This window comes from Cynoglossus semilaevis, chromosome 5 (assembly GCF_000523025.1).
Source record: "Cynoglossus semilaevis isolate Cse_v1.0 chromosome 5, Cse_v1.0, whole genome shotgun sequence".
NCBI lineage: Eukaryota > Metazoa > Chordata > Actinopteri > Pleuronectiformes > Cynoglossidae > Cynoglossus > Cynoglossus semilaevis.
The window spans coordinates 4,649,300-4,672,843 of NC_024311.1; the positions used below are offsets into that span (position 1 = coordinate 4,649,300).

The 23,544-nt window shown below is 41.5% G+C and overlaps 1 protein-coding gene across 1 annotated transcript in view; it reads left to right on the top strand.

The window, feature by feature from the left end:
* Window positions 1–1,763: 1,763 nt before the first annotated feature.
* zfhx3b (zinc finger homeobox 3b) overlaps window positions 1,764–23,544 on the top strand; it is a 126,543-nt gene continuing 104,762 nt past the window's right edge. The window contains exon 1 of the mRNA XM_017032549.2: window positions 1,764–5,992. The gene's annotated coding sequence lies outside the window, so the exon portion shown is untranslated. The remainder of the gene's footprint in view (window positions 5,993–23,544) is intronic.

Consider the following 23,544-nt stretch of genomic DNA (forward strand, 5'->3'; position numbering starts at 1 on the left):
AAACCTGATGTTGATAATAATAATAATAATAATGTTTTTCTGTTTTCTTAAATGTGCGGCTAGAGGCAAAACGCGTCACGCAGGCGGACACACGCACGCTCGTGCACGCCGCACACACAGTGTAAAGATGGAAAATTGTCACGTTTCCTGATATGTAAGGAACAGTGTGTGTTTGTGTGCGTGCACGCGCGCGGAAGCCTGTGCGTTTTTTAAATTTTATTTAAAACCGCTTAAGTATTATTCTCGTGTTTTGTGATTTTTTTTGTTACATTGTACATAGCCTAGTTTATATCTTTTAAATATTAAAAAGACGTTTATTTAAATGGTTAACATCAAAATATATTTTGAATTACGCGTCATATTTCTGTCAAGGTGCTTCAAACAGGACGGAGAAAAACAGAGGAGTTTATTATCTGTTCTTATTTTCCCCCAGACATATACCTGCCCCACTGCTGCACCTCTCCTCCTAAAATGTAAAATCACACCACTGCAGCTCCTGTCCAACATGAAAAAGCGATTTAAACCAAGCGTGCATCAGACATATTAATAAAACATTTATCACATTATAATATTATTTTAAATCAAAAAGGGATACAGGGTTTTACCAATAAATATTTTAATATTTTATTTCAAGAAATGTGTATTCCCCAGTATGTTAAAACAAAAAGACAAAAAAAAAAAAAACCCAATACAAACCGAATAGACAGAAACATCGATAGGATAACATATTTTTTAAAAATTACACAAAATATTCAATGATCAGGTAACCTATAACTAATTTGTGTCAGGTTTAAAACCGTACCATTTTTTAATGTCAATACGTGGCTTTAAGTACACGTATTTGTAACAGTACAGCAAAAACAAACAAAAATTGCACACATTGCACTTGGATTTAAAAGGCATAGGGTACACATATATACAGAGAAGAAGTACCACACGTTTACCTATAGAGTACCAGTGGGACCAAAGGGTTAAAAAGAGACAGTGACCATGAAAGGACAAGCAAACAGACTCTTTATTTACAAAGAAGAATAAAGAAATGCAAAAATTATGTGTTTGAGAAGAGAGTAATTACCAGCATAATTAAGTATAATATTAAAAAAAGAGTTTTTCGTTCATTAATATTCATTTATTTAAGTTAAAATGCGGATTTTTCACAGCCCTAATGTTTTTATAACAAGTATAATCTGATCACACGGTCAAATTGTATTTAAATATATTCGAATGCAAAACACAACAATATTCAAAGCGACACTGTATTTTCTAAAGCCGGTCTTTTCACTTGGTGAACTTTGATGGAGTGCAGACCTCTGTGGTTTTGTTCAAGCAGCAACACAACAGCCTTATTTTGCATCATTTCCTGGTGAGACAGTGTTTGATTTATAGGATTAAACGCGCAGTAAAACGGCCTTCGCTTCTGCAGAGACCAAGTGCATGGATCCGCAGGCGCTTGGCTCCTGCATGTGAAGGGTTGATGCGCTGCTTGATCCCAGTGGTCAGGCTGAACATAAGAGGGCGCTGCCATTGCACCTGGCTTCACTGCCCTATATCCACCCTGGAGAGTCGGACACTCTCCAGTGTGCACTGATATGCTGCTACACAGCGCAGTATTGGTGATTATTTTTATTTATTTATTATTTTTTAACACAACTACAGTTTCATTACGATCACAAAAAATGTAAAAATAAATAAAAAACATTATTATATTTATATTTAATATTGCGAAATCATAATTTTATTACAAAAATAAGATTTTAAATTAAGTATAAAATTCGATGTGTGCGCGCGTGCGTGTGTGCGTGTGCCAGTTAAGTGGATGTTTGTTTGTTTGTTTGTTTGTTTTTTACACAGATGTTGGGCTACTTTCCCTCGTGGCCAATAAGATGCAGCCTACATTGACTGTCAGTCAAATGCCATAACCATATTTTTCTTTTTGTATTTATTTTTTAATTTCCTTTTTATTCATTTGTCTTTGTATGACGTTGAACATCCATTCTAATACTTTCCTCACAAATCTCTGATGCCTTTCGTATCTCTCTGTAGAAAAGTCTGGAAATATGACTGGCATCTCCTTGCAGCCTATGAGCATCTCAAATCCCCAAATCCTGCAGGATATGACGGTTGATTTTGCTTCATGAAGTTGTATGACTTTCACTGAGAGAAGGTATTTCATCTTTTTCAATTTGAGTTTTTGCCAAAATCACGTGAGCGTTAAAGTTTATATCATACTTTGTTAAAATATATATTTGTTGTTTCTTTGTGTTGCTGTTGTTTTGAGAAGGCTGCACGTGGATACGGCTGAGCTTCACCGGCCAACAGTAGTGGTGGAAGCGATTATTGGGCTTTTCCTTGCTTTTGAATGCACAGCATTGTTCCCCCAGCTCTGCTGATGGTCCAGCGCTTTCCTCTCTACTTGAGCATCATTTAGCATTTTTAAGCCTCTCTTCCTCTCCCTTTGTCATGTACCCACGGTCTGTCATATGTCATGCCACAGGTTGTGTTGATTTGCAATGCCACTCATGGTTGTGTGCCTATTCAGGCTGGCACGTGGACAGTTATCCTTCCCCACAGAGAGGCGCAAATGAATGGTGCTATAACACAAAAGCTTTAGACCCTGTCAGCCCACCAAGGCCCCTCTGACCCCCCCACCTTTTTAAAGTGATGCATAGACCCGAAAGGCATCAGGGCCTCCGTCTGGCAGCCCCTTCTTTGGATTAAACTCACACTCTGCTCACTATGGTCACTGATTGAGTGACGTCAGCCCGGCCCGTGCATACGTTTGTAAACTTGTTTGCGTGATGAGGCTTTTACAGGGGGGGTGGGGGCTGACAGAATCAAAGCTGTCCAATACTCGAGCCTCAAATTGACTCTATAGACTTTATTATTCCGTCGCTCCTTCAGCTGCGCTCGCACGCCATTTGGCCACAACCTATTCATTTTAACCGACACACAGCAGACATGTCGCAAATCCTGCAGATTCCTGCAGTCTTTAAAGAAGAGCTATACACAACGGTGTTTCGAACAGGTACGGGAGGCTGCCTCGGCTTATGGACGCACGGAGCTGAGGAAACACGTGTGTTACACCACACCATATATTTTAGAAGCACGAGTAAAGAGGGAGGTGTTGAGGAGGAGAGGCTGAGCCTCGGTCACAGGGAGACTACAATATAAGGTTTTTGATTTCACTGCATGCAGTGCTCTTTAAATTAAATATTTGATATCAGATCCGCATTAACGCACGTAGCCTTCATAACCTTCCCAGCCTCAGAGGAATGTGACTGTAACATACCCATCAAGCATCTCCACCGCTCTACAACATCACGATCATGTCTGATTTCAGTCTTGTGAAATCTTGGAAATATATATATATATATATATACATATATATATATATACGAAAGAACAGGACACTCTTCTGTGTCGTGCAATTTTATCCACACACGTCTGCACAGACAGAATCACAGAAGTATCTGGACGTTTCATTGTCTCACTCATGTCTCATCTGTTGTACAGTCGATGACTTCTTTAAGTTAAAAAGCACGCGTGGACCGTGTCCAGGACCACAGAGCACATACGTGGCATTTGGCCATTAAGTCTGTATCGGAATCCAGCAGCATCTATATGGGCGCAGACTATCAAATCCACGTATTGTTTCAATAAACACTGCACGCAGTGTGATCAGTGGAGGCTGCAGCCTGGATCCAGTGGAGCAGCAGTCTATATGGGGCTGTTTGCACAGAAAGAAGTGTGCGTATGCTGACAGACAGACTGTCCATGTCCGCAGAGAACCAACAATAAAATTATCATAACAAAGAGCACTGACAGACTCAAAGGTGGGTTTGATTTTTTTTTTTTTTTTTTGCAATACTGTCCTTTTATTCGGAAAAAAATCAGAGGACATCTGTTCCAGGAGAAAAACACTCCACAAAAAAGATCGATTCAATTTCATTATTTTAAATATTGGTCACATTTTTTAAAAGATAATCTTCACCACCAAACATATCAAAATGCTACGAGACAGTGAGACAAACTATACAGGCCAGAGCTGACCAGAACACTCCAAAGAAGGCTGTCACATTTATTATTTAGGAGAAAACACACACTTATTGACAACGTGTCCTCACTATAGTTTCGTAATGGATGTCACGATAACCTGTTTCTCCAACATCACTTCACGATACTCCTCCAAATGTCAGCCTCTCCCTGGTATCTGATGGTGCAGAAAACCTTAGCTGAACATCGAGATTCTTATTTTATTTTAATGAAATTATTACAGTAAATATTATGATTAAAAAAGGAAGAACTCTGAGGTTGTTTTTTTCTTCTCTCCATTAAACCATACACAATAGCTTTTTGGGGTTAACTAATATTAAATTAGATTGTCAGATATGTATTGTTTTTACCACTTTAGTTTCTAAAATATCCACCTTATTTATTATTGGTCGTATTGGTTTAAACATGTAGCTTTACTGTTTTTCTCTGTTCAGGGGATAACTGACAAAAGCTATTAAATCTTTCACATTTTTCTTGTCATTCTTCCAGAGCGAAGTGAAATATTTGTATAAAGTCCAATTTAAATATTCCAAAAAAAGGTACCAATTCTTTATTTTCCCTCCAAATGTTTTAGCCAAATGAATCCAAAACACACACTTCTGTGTAAACTGGAAAATATCGGTGTGTCTCATATTTGAATAACATTTTAACGTCTATTGTTTTGATATTGAAATAGAAATAAAATATCCTGCTACAGATGTCAGTCCATGTTGTGTGCAGTTTAAAGTAAACATAAATTAGATTAAACTTTATTTAAAAAAAATGTTTAAAAAAGCAGCATTTTGTCATCAGCGTAAAGTCTCGTTGTCTTAGTGCCTGAAATATATCTTAGTAAAATCAGGTGCTTTTCTTTGCTCATAATAAGATCATTTTTATTCCGGCTGTACCACAGCAGCCCTGCTCTGCCTCTGACAGCAGCCTGCCTCGCTCTTTGCATAGGAATCGCCTTAAACGTGGTTTAATTTTTAGCGAACTGCTGCTTTCAAAAATGGTTTTGCACGTTTACAAGAGGACTGCGCGTCAAAGTGGCACATTTCATTTCCGACCTCTGTAGCCGCCGATCCCACTGATGTATTCCAATAAGTTGTTGAAAACGCACACTATCAACTAAGTCACGGAGAACGCGACGCGTGTGCGTGCGATTCGTGCGCTTTAACGCGACCAAAATGACACATTCGGTTCGAAAGACACGAAATAAAATAAAGCATGACCGCTTAAACTTTTACTTGTGTCCACATTTGCATATCCTTTATTTAAGAAAAGACACACAAAGTGTAGAAAAAACATTTCAGAAAGTGTAAAAAGAGCGAGTGGGGAAAAAAAGCAGTGTCTGTAGCAGCGGGCTGAGCCATGCTCCAGTATTAACTTTCACAATCTTCAGTCTAATCAAACTCTTACTTTCCGCTGTTCTTAATTCCATATTTTTCAATTCATGGCCATTACTTTCCTCTTTTTCCTCCTTGTATCTATCTATCCATCCCTCCCTCCCTCCTCCTCCTTCCCCCTCCCTCCCTCTCTCTCCCGAGCTCTCTCCTTTGCTGAATCTTATTGATCCAGAAGGCGGCTAATTAGCCCTTCCCTTCGTGCCTGTGTAATGAAGCACATGCGCACTGAATTAATCACAGCCATTTTTTGCAGGAAACTAATTAGCAGGAATAAAGATCCAAAGAGTTTTTTCTTTTCAATCATCAGATCTCACTTTCACCTCTTCCTCGCTCCCTCTAACACAAGACTCATCGCCTGCTTTGCATCCAAATTATTTTTATATTGCCTTTAACAACTTATACTTGGTTTTTCTACACTCCGCAACAACAATGCTCTTTCTTTTGCCACCCTAAGCGCAAACTGACCAAAAGGGGACTGCCTTGATGGGATCTTTAGCAAAATCATCTCACTACTGGATTAAAAAGCGAGGATCACAAAGCGGCAGCGAGAAATTGTAAGTTTCAACTTTGCGTTTGTCTCTTTTTCCTTTCTGTTTCCACGATCCTGTCCTTTTCGCCGGAGACTTACCTCAGCCTCTCTCTCCAATCTGTTCCTAGTTTAACGTGCGAAGCGGAGCTGGCTGTTCGGACCACTGTGCCAAATAGCTGCTCACCGCAAGTTCTTTTCTTGCGACTAGTTAGTCTTTATTGTCCGTTTTTGTCCGTTTGTACGGTTAGTTACCTGTGTTTACATCAGCGATCGTCCTCTCCTCCTGGTGAAGGCAGGATAAGAAATGAGCGGAGGCTCAGCGATCCTCTCATTCCCGTTTGATCGTAGAGAAAAAATCACGGTTTTAAAACAAATGTGTGCATTTCGGCAGGTGAGGGAGCTGGATTTGGGGGTTTGTGGTGTCGAGCAGCGTGTTTTTGAGGCACAGAGCCGATACGAAGGGGGCTGTGGGGAGCGGACGGAGGGCAGCGGTGGCTCCACATGAGCCGCAGCCCAGGAAAGGAGCTCCAAGTCCAGCCTGTGGATCCGTGTGCGTCCGGCAAGGAGGGAGAACACCTCTCGCCCCGTTTTGGCTAAAAAATATCGGGTTAAACACTGGTGACATCCAGTTGGGGGTTCAACACAGTCGTGTGCTTCTAAAATCCTGGTGTGAATGGATTAACAGCGTTTTCCCCCCTGTTCTTCTCCCATACGTGTCTCAGTGCCTTCTCCGCCCTGCCTCAGTTCCTGTAGCTACACACTTTCCTCTTGACCGCACTTTGTCCACCTTTTTTCAGCTTTTATTTTGTTGTTGTTGTTGTTTTTGCCTTTTTAAGCCACGTTTTAGAGTCGATTCTCGCTTATTCCCTGACGAAGTCACATGCAAATCGATCGGCTTGTGTGCGTGCGTGCGTGTGTTTGTGCGTGCATAAGGGGGCTCGTGTTGGCGAGTGTGTGGATGAAAAAAAACACATCCCCGGGTCTCCTTCGTGACAGGAGCGGATCAGCAGAATCTGGTCCACGGACAGTCTCTGTGTGTGAGCTGCGTCTCACAACCTGAGCTTCGTTTTGTGTGTGAGTGTGTGTGTGAGAGAGTGTGTCTGCTGCCTACAACTACTTGGCTGCCGTTTCAGACTTTGACACAGAGAGAACATTTTTTACCCCTAGAATGAAAGCAGAACCCTGACCTTTAGCAGATAAAAACAACTTCACAGTCTAAACTATTTAAACCCAGCTCAGGACCGGACCGGGACCACCACCTCCTGTTTTAACGTTTACCAAAACACGGACTCTGGTCTTTTTTTCTTAGAAATCACAAAACTATGCTCTGCCTACAGTGTATTGTCTGACACTTTCTTTAAAACACGGATCTTTTGTAATTCTATTTGTTTACCTCCGAAGACTCGCCAAAAATGTTACATTTGACTGCAGACGCAGGTGTTCTCTTGTTTTTGTCGGTGCAACTTCCGACCTGATAAAGTCTATAAATACGAGCATAAATACGCGACCGTTTTTCCGACAGACTGCACTTAAATTCTGACGGAGACGCGAAATAAAAAGAGCAAAAACGACAACTTAGGATCGGGACATTTTTTCGCGACACCGACGAAGAAAATAGGGAAAAAACGGCAAACGAACAGAGGCAAGAAAATAATTATGTTGGGGAAATAGAGGAGAAGGGAGGCTGAGGAGGTGTGTGTGTGTGTGTGTGACTGTGTGTTTTGGCTGGTTGGAGGGGTGTTGGGTCAGACAGCAAGAAGCAGGGGGACCAGGGGTCATAGAGTGAATGCAGAGTGAAAAAAAGACTCCCCCCCCCTCCTGCAAACAGCCTTGGGATGATGAGGGTCTGGCAAGAGGGAGTAAAAAAAAAGGGGGGATATGGTGCTTGTTGTGTTTTGGGATCCACACGGAGCACTTGTCAGCAAATCCAGGATTCCAGGATTAAGACTTAAGGCTACAGATTACATTTGAGGCTGAAATACTGCATCAGTGACACTTTCAATGAAATGAAATGGAATTTAAATGTTAAAAGTGTTGGATGTTGAAAGAACGAGAGAGTTAAAAAAAGAAGAAGCTGTGGTTGGGGGCTGAGGGTAGTACCATTAAGGGGGCTGGGTGAAGGGGTCAGATAGCCATGGGCCATCGAGGAGGAATCAGGGGAGTGGGTCAGATAAACAGATCTCTACCTTTCAGACTAAAGAGGAGCACAGTCTCCCTCAGCTTCTCTCCCTGTCGTTTTTATTTAACCACCTCCCAGACATTTGATCATTTTAAGCTCTTGCACCCATTTTGTGAATATTTACATCCCAGTTTTTTCACTTCAGCCCAAAGAGCTTTATAGGACAGGTAGACTGATGTGCCAAAACCCCAGTAATCTGCCTTCCTCCCCTGTCACTCCTCTTCTTCTTCCTCCTCCTCCTCCTCCTCCTCTCCGTCATTTGTTACAAAACAAAGGAATGTTTACTGCCATCTCACCTGTCTGATTTCTTGGCCCGTCACACAGTCATATATTTTTTAATTGTCTAACAGTTCCTGGCACAGGTGAAGGGATGTCATTCATTTCTATGTATTGTATTACAAATACATTTTTTGGTGTGGCTCATCTCTCGCTGTGGTGCTCCAAGTATTTTGCACATGCTAGTCCTACTGGGTGATATTTATTTTTACTTCTATTTCAAAACCACAGACATTACTGCAAGTCACATTCTCTTTTTTTATTTTTCCATTTGTCATTTTGTAATTAATTGTTTCTTTTTAGGCCCCATTTATTTGACCATATATAAATAAAATAGAAAATATTTAACAAAAGTAAATAGAATTATATTATAAAAGTATGTAAAATAAATAATCTAATTATGGGAAGCTATATTAATTAGTTTCAGCAGGCATAAATTAAATATATGTTTTGTATTACATTTGAAAATTGTCATTAATTTGTAAAAAATCGAATTAATTAAAATATAACAAATATTCCTGTAAAAACTTGACTCTAATTTTGTAGATATTGTCAGTGAAGTTGAGTGAAATATTACTGCACATTAAAAAACAAAAACAATATTTGCTTTTTTAAGATCACCTTTTCTTTTCCTTTTTTTTCGACCTCTGAGTCAATATGGAGTTTCCATGCACGGCAGGAAAACATCTGTCCACTGTTTGTCTGCAGCCCGTGTCTCTGACCGTGTTTGATGACAGGTATATTCACAGCATTCACGTGTCATTCGACTGCATGTGTGCGAGATGCACAGCCAATCATTGAAATACAGAGCAGTCGTCATCATGAATAGGCCTGTTAAATGGTTCGGGGTATTGCTGAGAAAAGGGAGGTAATGCCAGTGTTATGCTGCCATAACCCCTTCTCCTCCTCCGCTCCTCCTGCCTGCCTCCCTTCTCTCTCTCTCTTTTTCTCTCTCTCTCTTCCTCCAGCTAGCTAGTTCTTATTCCCCCTATCTCCCCCTAAGTCCCACCTTTTCGTGATAGTCCACTGCAGCCGTAATCCATATCCTCGGTCTAGGAGAGCCCTCTTTGGGTGAACAGTAGTCTAGATCTATACATAACAGATCCTACGTGCTTGAGGGTTGCATACACATTTAGCACATGGGTTATTGTTGTTCTAAAACAAACACAAATGGTTAGGTGTTGTTTTATAACGTTTTATTTTATATTTATATATATATAAAATTCTTTTCACTCTTTCTCTCTACATTGTTTGTTGCATAAGAGGAAATGCCTTATAAATATGAATAGGTCTACCTTTGTTTGGATGCGGCGCCACTGAAATCAGAGGAGAATGTGAAGCCTGTCTATAACGTCTGTTTGCACATTAGCTGCATGGACATGTGTAATGACGGGGCAGTCCACACAAACGGTTGCTTTGAATGTGATGTGCAGTTTTGAATATGCGTTCACCCCAGACTGGTTCTTCCACTTGTCCTGTGGCCGAGGACAGTGCACGCATCATGCTTTCGTAAAGGAGCAGGGAGTGGGAGGGATCTCGGCTCGGCACAGGGGTGAGCAAGTAAGTGAGGAGGAGACTGGATGACATGGCTGTCATGTTCAGTGTGTGTGTGTGTGTGTGTGTGTGTGTGTGTATTCGCATGCATAGCTTCTGTCCCTTCCCCTTATTTCTCACAATTTGCCCAAAGGTTTCTTGGCTATTTAGAAAAAAACAACAAGCTCTGATCTGATGGTTTACTTTCTCCATGTTCACTCAGTGCTCAGCGACATCCTTCTGTTTGAAGTCAAGTTGGCAAAGATGTTTGTGGTTTGCTCTTTCACAATTATCATGTTCAGATCAGTTGTATCACGGCTGCAAACTCCAGTCATGGCGTCAGAGGTTGTGCCTGGACACGTGTGTGCACAGAACTGGATTCTAATTAAAGAACATTCTGGTTTTATGTAAATACTATTGTACGAACCACATGGTGTTACATTAACAGGCTACTGTAGTTATGTGTATTCCTAGCACAGAATAATGTCACAGTGAGGAGCAGAAAAATAGTTTCCATGGTTTTAGGGTTGTTTTTTTAAAATAATTTGTGTTGTACTATTTGACAAACAATTATTAATAAATTAATTTGGTTATTTGTTTAGGAGTGTGTGAGTCAGAATTAAGAGGGAATATTTTTGGCAAAATCTTTTATCTTTCTTTTTTTTTAATAGTAAAAACAAAGATGATGACAGTAGTGACTGTTGTGGAGCTGGGTTAGTGTCCGGCTGTACAGAAGCTAAGAACTGTGACTCCTAGCGTACACTATATCCTGCGTGGCAGCAGCAGATAGCTATAGTGGTCATAGCAGGGAACTGCCGTTCGCTCCACATATGCCCACCTATGAGTCAGGGGTGACGGGGACCACTGCAGATTTGAACTGAGCTGCACCTCGGCTATTCACTGGTCCCACCCCTCTTTTGGGACCCTGGAGGCCAGCATTCCACCCTCTGCGATGGCGCTTATCATCACAAAGAACAGAATGCATAAAACATGGAGGACGCTTAGACAGAGGCAGCCCAGGTCGCCTTTCTCTCCCCACGCTGAGCCCTGGAACAATACGTGGGCCTCTCTGGCCTGTGACTCTGACGACACACACGTCGTCTTTTTTATCCTCCTCTGTTTCTTTGTCATCCTCTTCCTTTTCCTCTGTGTTACTGTGCCTCGTGGAGTGATAACTGCCCCTGCATTGTTTATCTGTGTCTGTGAAATCTGAATTGTGTAAGCGAAGTGTGTGTGTGTGTGTGTTTGTACGTGTGTGCATGTGAGAAAGTAAATGGAGGACGACAATATTTGGCATATGTACGGTGCATAAGCCGACTAGTTTCTGCTGTCTTTTATTTAATCCATGGCCTCTTGCATTGAAAATATATATATATTTTTAAAATGTCTGTTTAAAAACACAATATTTGACAAAAAGGTGAAATGTAAAGATTTAAATATTTGAATCAGAAAAAAAAATTTAATCCAAATTTAATTGGCAGATGGCATGTGTTTGAGAAGATTTGTATTTTTTTCTGTTTTTGGCAAGTACAACCTTCCAGCGTGTATTAGTACAAGATACACACACATGCTCCCACGCGCACACACACACACACACATACACACACATAACCTTAAACATTTACTTCAACCTTTTAGTAGAAAAACAAAACAAAAAAAAACCTTAAAAGACTGGATGCAGAGCTCCATGGATGTGATATAAAGATATTTTAAGTCTGTGTACTTTAATAGTGTTTTTGATGGACATGACATGAAGTCACAGTGATTATAGTTTTATTCAGTGGGTACACTTAATCCAGTCACTCTGTGCTGGTGATTAACAGTTGTTATGCCCGTCTGGAGGGATTTTTTTGTTTTGTAAATCCATACAGATATAAATATATGTGATGGAAAAGCTTGGCTGTAGGAATGTACTGCTAACGTGCAGGTCTGTGCCACTTCCTCTCTGTGTACCCCACAGCTTATCCTCCTCAGGATTATCAATAAGAGAAAAGAAAGCAAAGGGAGGCAGGAGAACCCTGTTCTTCTCACACACCCTCTTTCCTATTTTTTTTTTTTTTTTTTACAATTCACACACACACTCTATTTCAACAAAAAAGTGTAATTCATTTGCAAATGTGCAGTAGCCCGTACATTTTCCCAAGGGAGGAGAGAGAGTCGGAGACAGAGAGAGAAGGGAAGGGAGGGGCAGATGTGGCACAACGTAGAGAGGAGGCTGCAGTATGTTTTGATGTGAGACAGGGCCGAGGTGAAGCTTAACTTCCTCCACGGTCAGGGAGACCAAATGGGTCTCTGGCCATTGGTGGATGGGCTCGTGTACTGTACATACTCTGTTTTCATGTTCTGTTGTCGGTGTGTGAAGTGGAGTGACAGAGGCAGGGAGAGCTGTTGCCAGGCAGTAGGTACACATACAGTACAGTAAGTTGCAACATTTTGGCCATTTGTCATGACCTCAGCTTCTCCCACGGTGGCCTGGACCTGTTCGCTCACTGCCCCAGGCGACTGATCTGCCAGCAGTGAAGGGGTTAAGAAGCAGGGATAGCCCTCTTTTGTCTCTGCGGCCCTCTTTGCCATTGTTGTGGTGGAATTGAGTTCGGTGCACCTCACTTGACCACAGCAAAGCAATAAAATGGCCTCTAAGTGCTGTAGCCTCCGTAGTCCTCTGATGTCAGCTCTCTACCAGCTTCTGCTCACATAGTTTCTACCCATACACAAGAAGGCCTGTGTGTGCAGGGCACTGAATGTGTGTGTTACATATGATATCATATTTTTAACCGATTTTGTTGTATTTTGTTGTACCTTTTTATTTTGTTGTACCTTTTTACTCCCGTTTAATTTGAAAATAAATATAAATCTTTTTATTAAATAGCTGCAAAACATTTGTTGTTTTAATCAGTTGCTAATATAAACTAAGGTATAATAATAAACAGTAAAGTGACCGATAGACCTATAAGAACAAATCAAACTATTAATATGTTCAAGTCAATAGATTTATTTATTTATATGTTTTAATAATTCCACTCTTTAATAGTTTTTAACACGTAGGTTTAAGCTGTTGTCGGTGTCTGTGTTTTATCTCAGCGGTCACCTCAGCCCATCTACTGTCTGTGGTGTCATTCTACAGTTTTTGCTTTGGTTTCATCACCCGCAGTATTGATACACATGATATGCATGGTGATGAGAATTTTCAGGTTAACGATGAATTACTGCAGCCCTGCTGCTGGCGGTGCTCGTGTGTTTGATTGCACAGATGATCGGATGTTTACAGCCGAGTCCCACCACTGCAGGAATTAAAATAAAGAAGAGGAGCCTATACTGTGTTTGTCTGCTGCCCTCTCACCTCATTCTCTCCAAGAAGCTTCTAGACATGGCTGTCAGCGTGTGATTGGATTTATGAGAGATTTCTGATTGGCCTAAATTATAAGTGGCACTGGCGGAGCCGTAAACTACTTGTACAACGCAGACTATACGACAATTACTGTTACACCTTGTCAAAGCCACAATTGTGCAGCGCTGCATTCTCTTGTAAGGTGTCTCTACCTCCGTACCTTCCTCTCACTCTGTGCCTCTTCTCGACACACGTGTGATTTCCACTCTGGCTCTCACTGTACCTCCACAAATGCGATTTCTCATTTTCCTGGTGTTAAATGAACAAACACCAGGACCCGAGTGCCTCTAAATAAATTGATTAGAGAGGGAGCAGTCTCCCACACAGTAACACCAAAAGCATTGCACAACGTGTGGTTGTCTGTGTGTGTGTCTTTTAGCCTTTAGTAGGAAGAGACTCTCAGCTCCTCATAACACCCACACATACACACACAATAAAGCAAATAAAACTGCACATAAACCCATTATTCTTAGTCTCAGTTTTTTGTAGTGTATTTAATTATTTGCCTATTTTTTTTGACCTAGCTGTAGCTGGTGATACCCCGTGACAGTGACATTCTGGTGTCGTTTACATTTACACAGAGTCCTCAGTTACTGTTTGGCTTTCAGGTTTTTTTGTTTTTTTCCCCCCACTCACTGCCACCGAGCAGATTTGGTTCTGGCTAGAGAGGGGGTGGGGCAGATCCCATGGGGCTGACTCGGGCTAGACAGCCATGACAGACGGTTGACCTCGGCTTTGTGACGTCATTTGCCTGGTCTGGTCACTGTGGCATTATACACTTTCTACCCTACTGTTTAAATAATGAATCATATTGCATTATGTTTTGTAGATATTTATATATAACATGTTGCTTTATGTCTAATGATTCTTTACATCTGCTTACTAATTTGACTAACTGTTTCACTTCATGGTAACAGATAGAAAGTATAGAGGGTATTTTTGTGTGGAGCAGTAAAACAGAATGCACTCTGACCACACATCGGAAGTCAGTCTGGGGTAAGAACAGGGTTCAAAACGGATACCAACTGTTACAGCAGCTTTCACCATGATATGCCAAGTACTCACTCTTTCACAAGAAATGCTCTGCCTTTGCCCAGCTCTGTTTTAGTGTGATTCTCTACTAAGGCTGCTGTTTCACATGTATTTTGTTGACTTTGTGTGTACTCTATTCACTGTCGTGCCTAAAACTAAAAGACAAAGTGCATGCATTTCTCTGTCAGGTGAAGCATGGCCATATAGCAGAGTCTTATTGCCTGCAGTTTCCTGAAGCCAGGTGTTTCCTCATGTTGGGTCATGCCCTGATTGGGTACAACAGGCCACATGGCAGGTGAGAACTGGGGTTTTTATGTGGATAGCTTTTCATGCAGCAGACTTTATGTGAGATGAGTAAAGCTCAGAGAGAAAAAAAAAACTCTTGAAAGTGGGAAGATTAAGTCAGGGAGAAGCCCTCGTGTGGTGCAGCAGATCTGTGGATGCTTTGTTTTCCTCCTGGCAGCTTTGCAGCAGGCACAGGGCAAATACGTAGATGACCCAGCTTTTATTTACACTGGAATGAATATGAGTTTGGTGGAGAGAGGCTGCAGTCTGGGGAAAAGAGGAGGACAAGGAGGAGGCGAGTGGGGCGGAAGGGGGGCAAAGATACCAACCTCATCATTTCCTTCCTTTATCTGGTTTCAGGTTTTTTGTTTTTTTTTGCAGGAGTCACCATTATCAAAACACCAGTAGAAAGAGGAAGTGTTGCACTGAGACACAGGCTGCTGCGACAATAATACACACGTGCAGTAAAACAGCAGACATGTTGGCATTTTCACAATCACAGCTATAAAAATATTCAAATCTGTTTGACAGGTTTACTGTGCAACGCACAAAGGGACAAATGTCTTTTTTTTTCCTCTGCCATATTGGCTTCTTTATAAAAGTCTGTAGGTTTTGACCCTGACGGAGACAGAAGAGTAATTTCTCACACTAAACAAACCCCTAGCTTCCTCAGGAAAAGCTGTGTGTGTGTGTGTTAAGCATGGTTGGTATAGTTCACATAGTTGTTTCCTGTCTTTCATATAAATGTCTGTTAAAAAAAAAAGACTGACACCTGCACACTTTGCCCGTTGAGCTGTGGCCCTGCAGACGGGGGCAAACTGTACTTTCAATATTACAGATGGCTGTGTGGCCTCTCACAAGTCTGCACTGGCTGCACTGTTTCACAATCTCTTGAGAAACAAAAAGCGAGTACCAGCACTGTGAACTCTGTGTGATAGATGCCAGCCTGTCGGTGGTGGGTACAAGCACTGCATGAAGGGAGGGGGGCATCCCAGTCTAAGTGGACCCCAGAGACCGACTGGAGGGGGTAGAGGTGTGGCGTGTGTCTGTTTTGGGCATGGCTTATGTCAGCCTGTTTAGTGTTTGCCCGTGAGGGCATTTAAATGCAAATGATGAACAACCGATTGGGGTGGCTAATTACAACAGGGCTTTTGTGTGTGCCAGGCAGTGAAGAGCAGGGTGTTTCAAACATGCCAGGCCCTGTACTTCCCCTACTTGTTTACTCATTGTCTTTCCTTATTACCCCCTCATTGACACTCCCCCTTTGTGAGGCTGTGTCATTTGCCTGCATGCTGGCTCCTCCCCTTGTGGAGTTGGAGTTAATATAGTAGATTAAAGAGGCAGCACTCTGGCCCTGTTTACTTCCTCTTTCATCTGCTGGCCCAGCTCGGCTCCGCAGCCATCCCTCCTGGAGCTCTTGTCTAGGCTCCACCCGTTCGGGAAGGATTCAAACCTATAGTGTTCTTTCTCTCCCCTCAACTAATGCTCAGCTAATTACTTTTTGGAAATAGAAAATGCATTTAGGTCAACTTCTAATGCAATGCAAATTTATGCACAGGCAGCTAGCAAATATTACCTTGTGGAGTCATTACAGTCACAGTCATTGGTAAGGGACAAAGGTGTGCCTCCCTGAACTGTCATTTCTGCCTTTGTTGTTAATGATCTGAAGACAATGACAGTGTAGTGATGCAAAGGAAAAACACGCAGCTCTCGTTCAGGGAAACAAAAGCAAACTCTTCATTTGTTTTTCCACTTGTGAAATATTACTATAGGAAGAAAAGAATATCACAAACAGACACACACTTGTGCGTACAAGTAGTGTACTCTACACTTACTTAGCGAAACTGATCTCATGGTATCATTTGTTGTTAAAAGAGAAGTCCTATTTTTCCATATTGTGCGCACTTGAATTATTTGATACCCACGGTCGTACACGAGGCTCACGGCAGGTTCTGCAATTCTGTTTGTATTCTATGTCCATACAAAGCACCCACATTGTCAGGGGAAAATGTCATTTTTGGAGAAGTTGGTGCCTTCCATGCTGTGAGTAAAGTACATCTTACTACAGTATTTCGTGGCCCCTCTGTGGTGGGTATTTTAAAATCTCTGCTGAATACACAGCAGTATCAAACTGGCCCAGCTGCATTCCACTGAAATTATTTGTCTTGTGCTAAAACAAAGAGAGAGAATAGTGTCGTCTTTCCACTTCATTTTACCAGTTCACTTGTTTCCTGCTGTAGTTCCACAGTTTGCCACCGCTTGTGTTCTACTTAATAAGCCTTTACACCCTATATCATACTGAACACACACACACACACCAGAGGGAACAAGGCTGGGCGAAAAGGCCAAAATGGATCAAAGGGCGTATGTTAGGGAGTCAAACTACTCCTCGTCAAAAAACAGCTGCCCCTCGCTGTCTGAGCTTCTCACCCTGCTGACAGCAGCCAGAAATATGAGGCCTCTCCAGACCTGTGTCCTGGGAAAGAAGGACAGGACAGCACACATACACTCAGAAAAGCTTTTGTTTCAGCTCTCTCACTCTCTCTCTCTTTCTGTCTCTCTCTCCCTCTCTTTGACATACAAAGAATAAAGGAAGCCATTTGTCTCTGCACATTCACTCAATCTGCCTCAAATAGAAATCTTAGTTCTTCCATGTACACTCCCTCTGACACTCATGACAAAACCATCAAATTATCACAGGCTTGATTTCCCTTGTATTGTCTGTTTGTTAAACTCTTTAATTAGCTGTTTTAGTCATTTTGGTGCAATTTGTCTGTCAATCATTTTTCAGCATCTGCCATTCTCCCAGCATCCTTTCCTGCCCTGAGCATTGTGCTTTTCATGACCAAAGCATTTACTCGCAACATTTACATGACAATAGGAAAATCTAATTGTATTTGTCAGACTTTTTTTTTAATAAGCATATTGTGACAAAAATAATACTGAATCTCATTTTATACTCTAGATTAAAGGACCCAAGATGATGTGGTTGGGATTTAAAACACTAAATATATGACTTCAGTCAGACCCAAACAGGCTGGGATGTTCTGCCCCCGCCCCACAGTTTCCTCTCTGGGTTTTGACCAGGATGAGGTATCAGAATCATGGCAAAGAACAAGTCTAGGTGTTTGTGGTGATGCTTATGATACAACAACCACACGAGAGCTGTTAACTTCCAGTTTGACCTGATGCCAGTTAGTCAGCAGTTAACTTGTTGTTGTGCTTCAAACCAAAATGACATGTTAACCTAAACCGGACTAATAGTAATTAGTTCAAAGCACGGATATTTCCAGAGTTTCCCCACATTGTGGACAACAGCATTAGGACCTTTAGCTGTGACTGACTGATCAGTGTATGTAAACACACTGATAGCCGTGCTGAGCCTTGTCCTTCTCTGTACTTTTACTCTGTGGTTCCTCTGTCACTACACGTCCAGGGTTTTCCTCCCTGCTCTGGTTCTCCAACATGTTTAAGCTGACTGAGCTGAAAAAGGCATTCAGCTGCCTAATCCGCGGTTCCCTCAATTGCCAATGCTAATACATGTGATTGGGTGACCTGCCTGAAGCCCAGCAACATCTGCAGGAGCCCCCAACCACAAACACACACCCTGCCCCCTGCCTTTGAGCGTTCACCCGCTGCTATTATTTCATTGTTTCACCTCATGCCTGTGACTGGGCAGTGCAGTTAACCCTCTGCTAACCACTCGGCTAGTGCTGAGCTCAGGTCTTTCTGCCTGCCCATCTGGACCCCTGACATGGAGCTCTATCCATCTACACTGTTTACTTAAGCATTCCACAAGAAGCCGAACACATTAATGTGTTCCTATAGTACACTTTAAAAGTGTGATCTCCTGTGAGTTGAAGCCATAATTACAAGAATTACCCTCTGTTCGTGAACCCTGTAAACGAAAGGCTTTTGCTTACAGAGGGAAATGAGAAAAAGACAACATACACCGGTGGTGACAACGATGCCGGTGTCCAATGAAAACCAAGTCAAACTTTAATCTAAAACCACTTATCCAGGTACTGGAGTCGAAAAGATTTATTGTTGAGTGAAGTCGTAGAACCTACAGCTGTCCATTTAAAATACAGATGAAATAGTTAGGCAGGTTGTGTAAAACAAATGAAAAATGCTATGTGCAAAAATGTTCCTAATGAACAGCCCACCCTCTGGGGCACCGTTAGCTGCTGTGTATTTATGTAAAGGTGGGTTAGGGTCCACCTACGGCACTGTTGCTGCTGAATACCTTTATTTCTTCTCCACGGTCTCTGAGTTAAGCCCAAATATGACAAAGTAAAACAGCCTCAGTCTGTTCCCAGCAGGAGCGATTAGGGATTAGAACGAAGATAGTAATAAGCTTTATGCAGCAAGGATAAGAAAAACAAATGTTTATACTCTATTCTATATATATATATATATGTATATATATATATATATAATATATATAAATATAAACAAACAGTGTCAAAACTGTCAAATAGTTATGCTGACAATGCTAAAATTTGGAATTTACAATAGCAGTGTGATTAACAGAAAAGGCAACATTTCAAGTTAAACATCTATGAGTATTGACTCTGGGATTTTTAGCCTAATCTTTTCAAGTATTTTACTAGATCTTCTTGTCGTGTGCTGGAGGAACTCTAAAGAATTAAGCATTTAAGTAAGCAACAAGTATTGGTTTTCATTAGTTAAATGTAATTTTTTTTATCATGAAATAATATCCTTTTATTTGTAAAACTGTGTGTGTGTGTGTGTGTGAGTGAGAGAGAGGTTGTGCTAATGCTTAAACTTCAAGTTTCTCACGCAGTCAAAATATTTTCAAGTGCATTTTAATGTTCCTCCATGACTTCTGTTCTCCACATTTTTCTAGGTTCTTGTAAAATGACTTTAACGGAATGGGAGCCATCGGGGAATAAAAATAGGTCAACCATCGCACTTCCCTTGATGGCTCATTGGAAGGGATTGAAGGATATATCCTTCATTTTTCAAAAATCAAACTCCACATGTTCACAGACCTCCCTTTCCCCAGTACATCCAGAACGGTCTATGATCGTCTACTGCATTATTTAAACATAGTCCGACTCTGCTTTCAATCCCAACATTTATGCAAAATCTGTCCTACTGGTAAAGACACAAACGTTAGATTAAAATAGCAGCAGATTACGACTCCTCCTTCCCTCTGTTTACGGACATGTTTCAGGATTTTCGAGACAGTTTAAAAGGAATGGACTGAGCAGAGCCAAATTGGATCTGGGTATGTAAATACTGCTCTGATGTTTAATGAGAAACAAAGTTAGGTAATTATAGCAGCTCTGAGAAACATGAGGAGGACAGTGGGAAATGTTTCCATCACTCCCTAGCTCTATAGATTACTGCCTAATTGCCTCAATCGAATCAGGCGGAGACATTAGCCAGAGAGACAGGGAATGAGAGAGAGAGACAAACATGGGGATGGGGCTGATTACACGTATCTGTCGGTGGCTCCAAGTAGAGTCCAGGAAAGGTTCAGCAAGTTGTGCTTTGTGGCATAGTACGTAGCCTGTCTGTCTGTTCTAGTCTGCATGTTCCCAGTGTTCTGATCCCCCTCCCCCAGAGCTGTTATGAAGGTGAGGATAACAGGGTACTGTATTCTGTCTTGCCACGGCAGCCAGCTGCAGAGGTGATTCATTCTCCTATGCGGAAGTTTTTCAGCTATAATTATATATAGTTCTGACACATGTTTATGCTTGATTTTAGCAGACAGCTTCTCGGCTAATGGCATGGTGTAGTGCATCACATCCTCCCAAACATTTGTTCCAACAATATTTTTTCAGCACATTTTGTATGTTGTAATTTTAAATCGTGGGTGGAAACATGCAGAGGAAATAGTTTCTCACTGAAGTCAACATACTGTACGGTGTATCTCTTGTTTTGTCAAGGCAAAAACGAACAAACAAAAGAAAATTAATACGTCTGCATTTAGTGATGCGTCAATGCTGAGAAGATGATTTGGAAATGAGCACGAGGCAGAAAACATGTACACAGTAAAAGAAAAGAGACTTCTTTTTATATGAGTAATTAAACACAGGCCCCCTGATGTCGCCTCTGCAGGGCAGTGTGATAAGAAACTCTGCTGGAGCTCTTCCATCCACGGAGCACAATGATATTGAGGTCAGCTGTCCAAAATGATCTCATGTAAAGGAATCGGTGAGTCAGCAGGGTCAGAGCAGAACGGCCATGATGACACTTTCACCACAGTGATAACACTGCCTCCCCCTCACCCCTCTCCGTCTCTCTGCTGGGGAACAGCTGAACTATCTGCGCCCCTTCAGCTCTGTGCCCAAATGGTTCTTAGTTTATCTCCATACAGAACTAGACTGTAGAAGCTGTGAAGATGGCAGCGCTTGTGATTTTACCTATGAAGATATGATTTAAAAATTCCATGGCAGACCCTTCCCTTATTATAAGCCTACACAAAAAATACTTAGCTGCAAATAACCAACAGAGAATATCTGTTGGTTTGTTCTTGGTGTCTTTTAAGCAGGTTTTATGTGGGGAAAAAAAAATCTTTTTTTTGGTTTTCCTGGGAAACTAGTTGATGGTAATAGGAAATGGTGCTCATACAGGAGAAGTCTGTAAATAGGAGGCTTTGTTGATCCAGATATAGGAACTCCTGTTGTGCGTCTCCTCGGAGTCATGAGGCTGTGAGTGATTAAAGCATTTCCCTCTGACGTTTCTGCTCATTTACATGCAGCATCTAAGCGTTGGGTTCGGCAAAGGTAGACTGGCTGCAGGCCTGCAGATAAAATACCAACAGTTGGTTTATCAGCTTCTCGAGTGAATATTGTGGCAATATATTTAGCTCAGCTTTCAGGGTGTGTAAGTGTGTGTGTGTTTTTTACTGTATGTGTAACCATCTTAGGTGAAGTTTGCTCAAATGTTACAGCTCTTATTTTTATCTGAAACTCTGGAGTCAGTCACATACAACCTGACGCTTTCTCACCCGTTTGCTACTTTGTCACCCTTTCTCTTTTCTTGTCTCTCTTCATCTGCTCACACACACACACACACACACACACTTGCACAAAACTATAATTTATGGCTGCCGGGTCCTTGATCAATTGATAGCAGAGAATCCTTTGGTAAATAGAGTTTTAGACACATTGCCAATAGACCTGGGTTATTGATTGGAGTGTAAATTAAAAACTTAATCAGGTCTCAAAGATAAGATTTATCTCCGCCCCAAGCAAATTACAGGGCTGACTTGGAGGCAAAAAGACAGAAGGGTGGGCACAAGTTCACTGCCCCTTCACCTATGCCATGTTCTGCTGCGATTCTTTTTTCCGGGAAGTTCCTGGTAGATGTCAGGAGTCAGGAGTGGTGGGACATAATGGATGAGACCTTGCTTAGTGATCTACGAAGAACCCAATAAAACTATCATAGTTGGAAAACCAGTGGCAGGAATATTTAACAAAGGGCCGACTGTTCTCTGATGGCTTTTACTGTAGCTACACCGTGTGGGAAATGGTTTTATTTACACATTGTTTTGTCCTGTATTGCAGTTTGTCTTGTTTAGTTTTGTCAATATTCCGTCTGCCTTTTCCCTCTCTCTTTCTCTGGCTGTGGTTTGTCTGTCTCCTTCTCATTTTGTCTTTAATCACTTACTTTCATTGCAGCCTGTGATGAAATATGTAAATCATTACACACAGCTTTTTATCTCTTCAATAATATTCTCATCTTGTTGAAGTCCTTTTACGCCGCAGTGAATTCACACACACACGCTCAGTAATACACACATGTGGTGTTTATATATGTGTGGTCTATATTTTATATGTATTAAGACAATCCATGGGATTGCACATTGATCAGCGTATGGATTTCTGCAGTAATTGCAGGGAGAATTTTTCCCCGTCTCTCCACTTCTTCATTATTAATATTGGGAAATTGGTATACATTCAGAATGTCTCCGAGTATAATTTCATTTTAAAGTAATGAGCGCTCTTTTAATTCATGCTCAGCTCATACTGGGTTGTCATGCTGAGAACAGGGCTTTCGTCAGGTTTAACAGATAAGACAGACACCTTTGCTGAGAATCCCAGGACGGGCACCTCACAGGTATCTGTCTGGATCTTTGAGTCTGTAATTAAAACATACTGTACACTTTTTTTTTTCTTTCGACAGGAGCTGGAATTAGCCTCCTCCGGGGGATTATAGGACTTCTCATTATTTCTGGTTATAGTCCACATCTGCAAAAATGACACTGACTCAGAGAGCGGTAGAGAGACACAGGAAGAGAGGGAGGTAGAGGTTGTGGAGGTGACAAATCCATTAGTAGCCAAACATAAAAAAATACATAAAAATAAAAGTGGGTGTAAAACCCCAGTAGACTATTTGCTGTACACGAGTGGTAGATACACTCTCTCTGCGCTGGGTTTTTAAAGTGCTCTGGAAATGTTAGAGGTCTCCTGAAAGAACAAAGCAACCGAACCAACCAGGGCCTTCATAATGGTGGCAACCTCCTTTTTTGTATAGTTGTTGGGAGGCAGAGACCATCAGTAATGAGCTTTTTGCCTGATAAGCCCAGAAAATACTCGTTTAGTTAGTGAAAGTGCAGAGGGATCCTGGCCTGATAAACCCGCTGTTTCCTTCTGTAATACCCAACAGCTAAAATCAATAGTTGGGATAATTCTTCCGCTAGTCGTCCACTCTCCTTTATCTGCTGCCTCTTTCAACCTGTGTACATGGGGAAGGTGGAAACTTCAGTTTTTCTCTCTAAACATGTTGTCCTAAACTTAAATTTAGGCATTTTTTTAATTGCCAACATTTACATTCATCTGACTCTAGACTGAAAATATTCCCTTTCAGCATCTTTACACAGCTTGATTTTAACACCCACTGTGCCAGT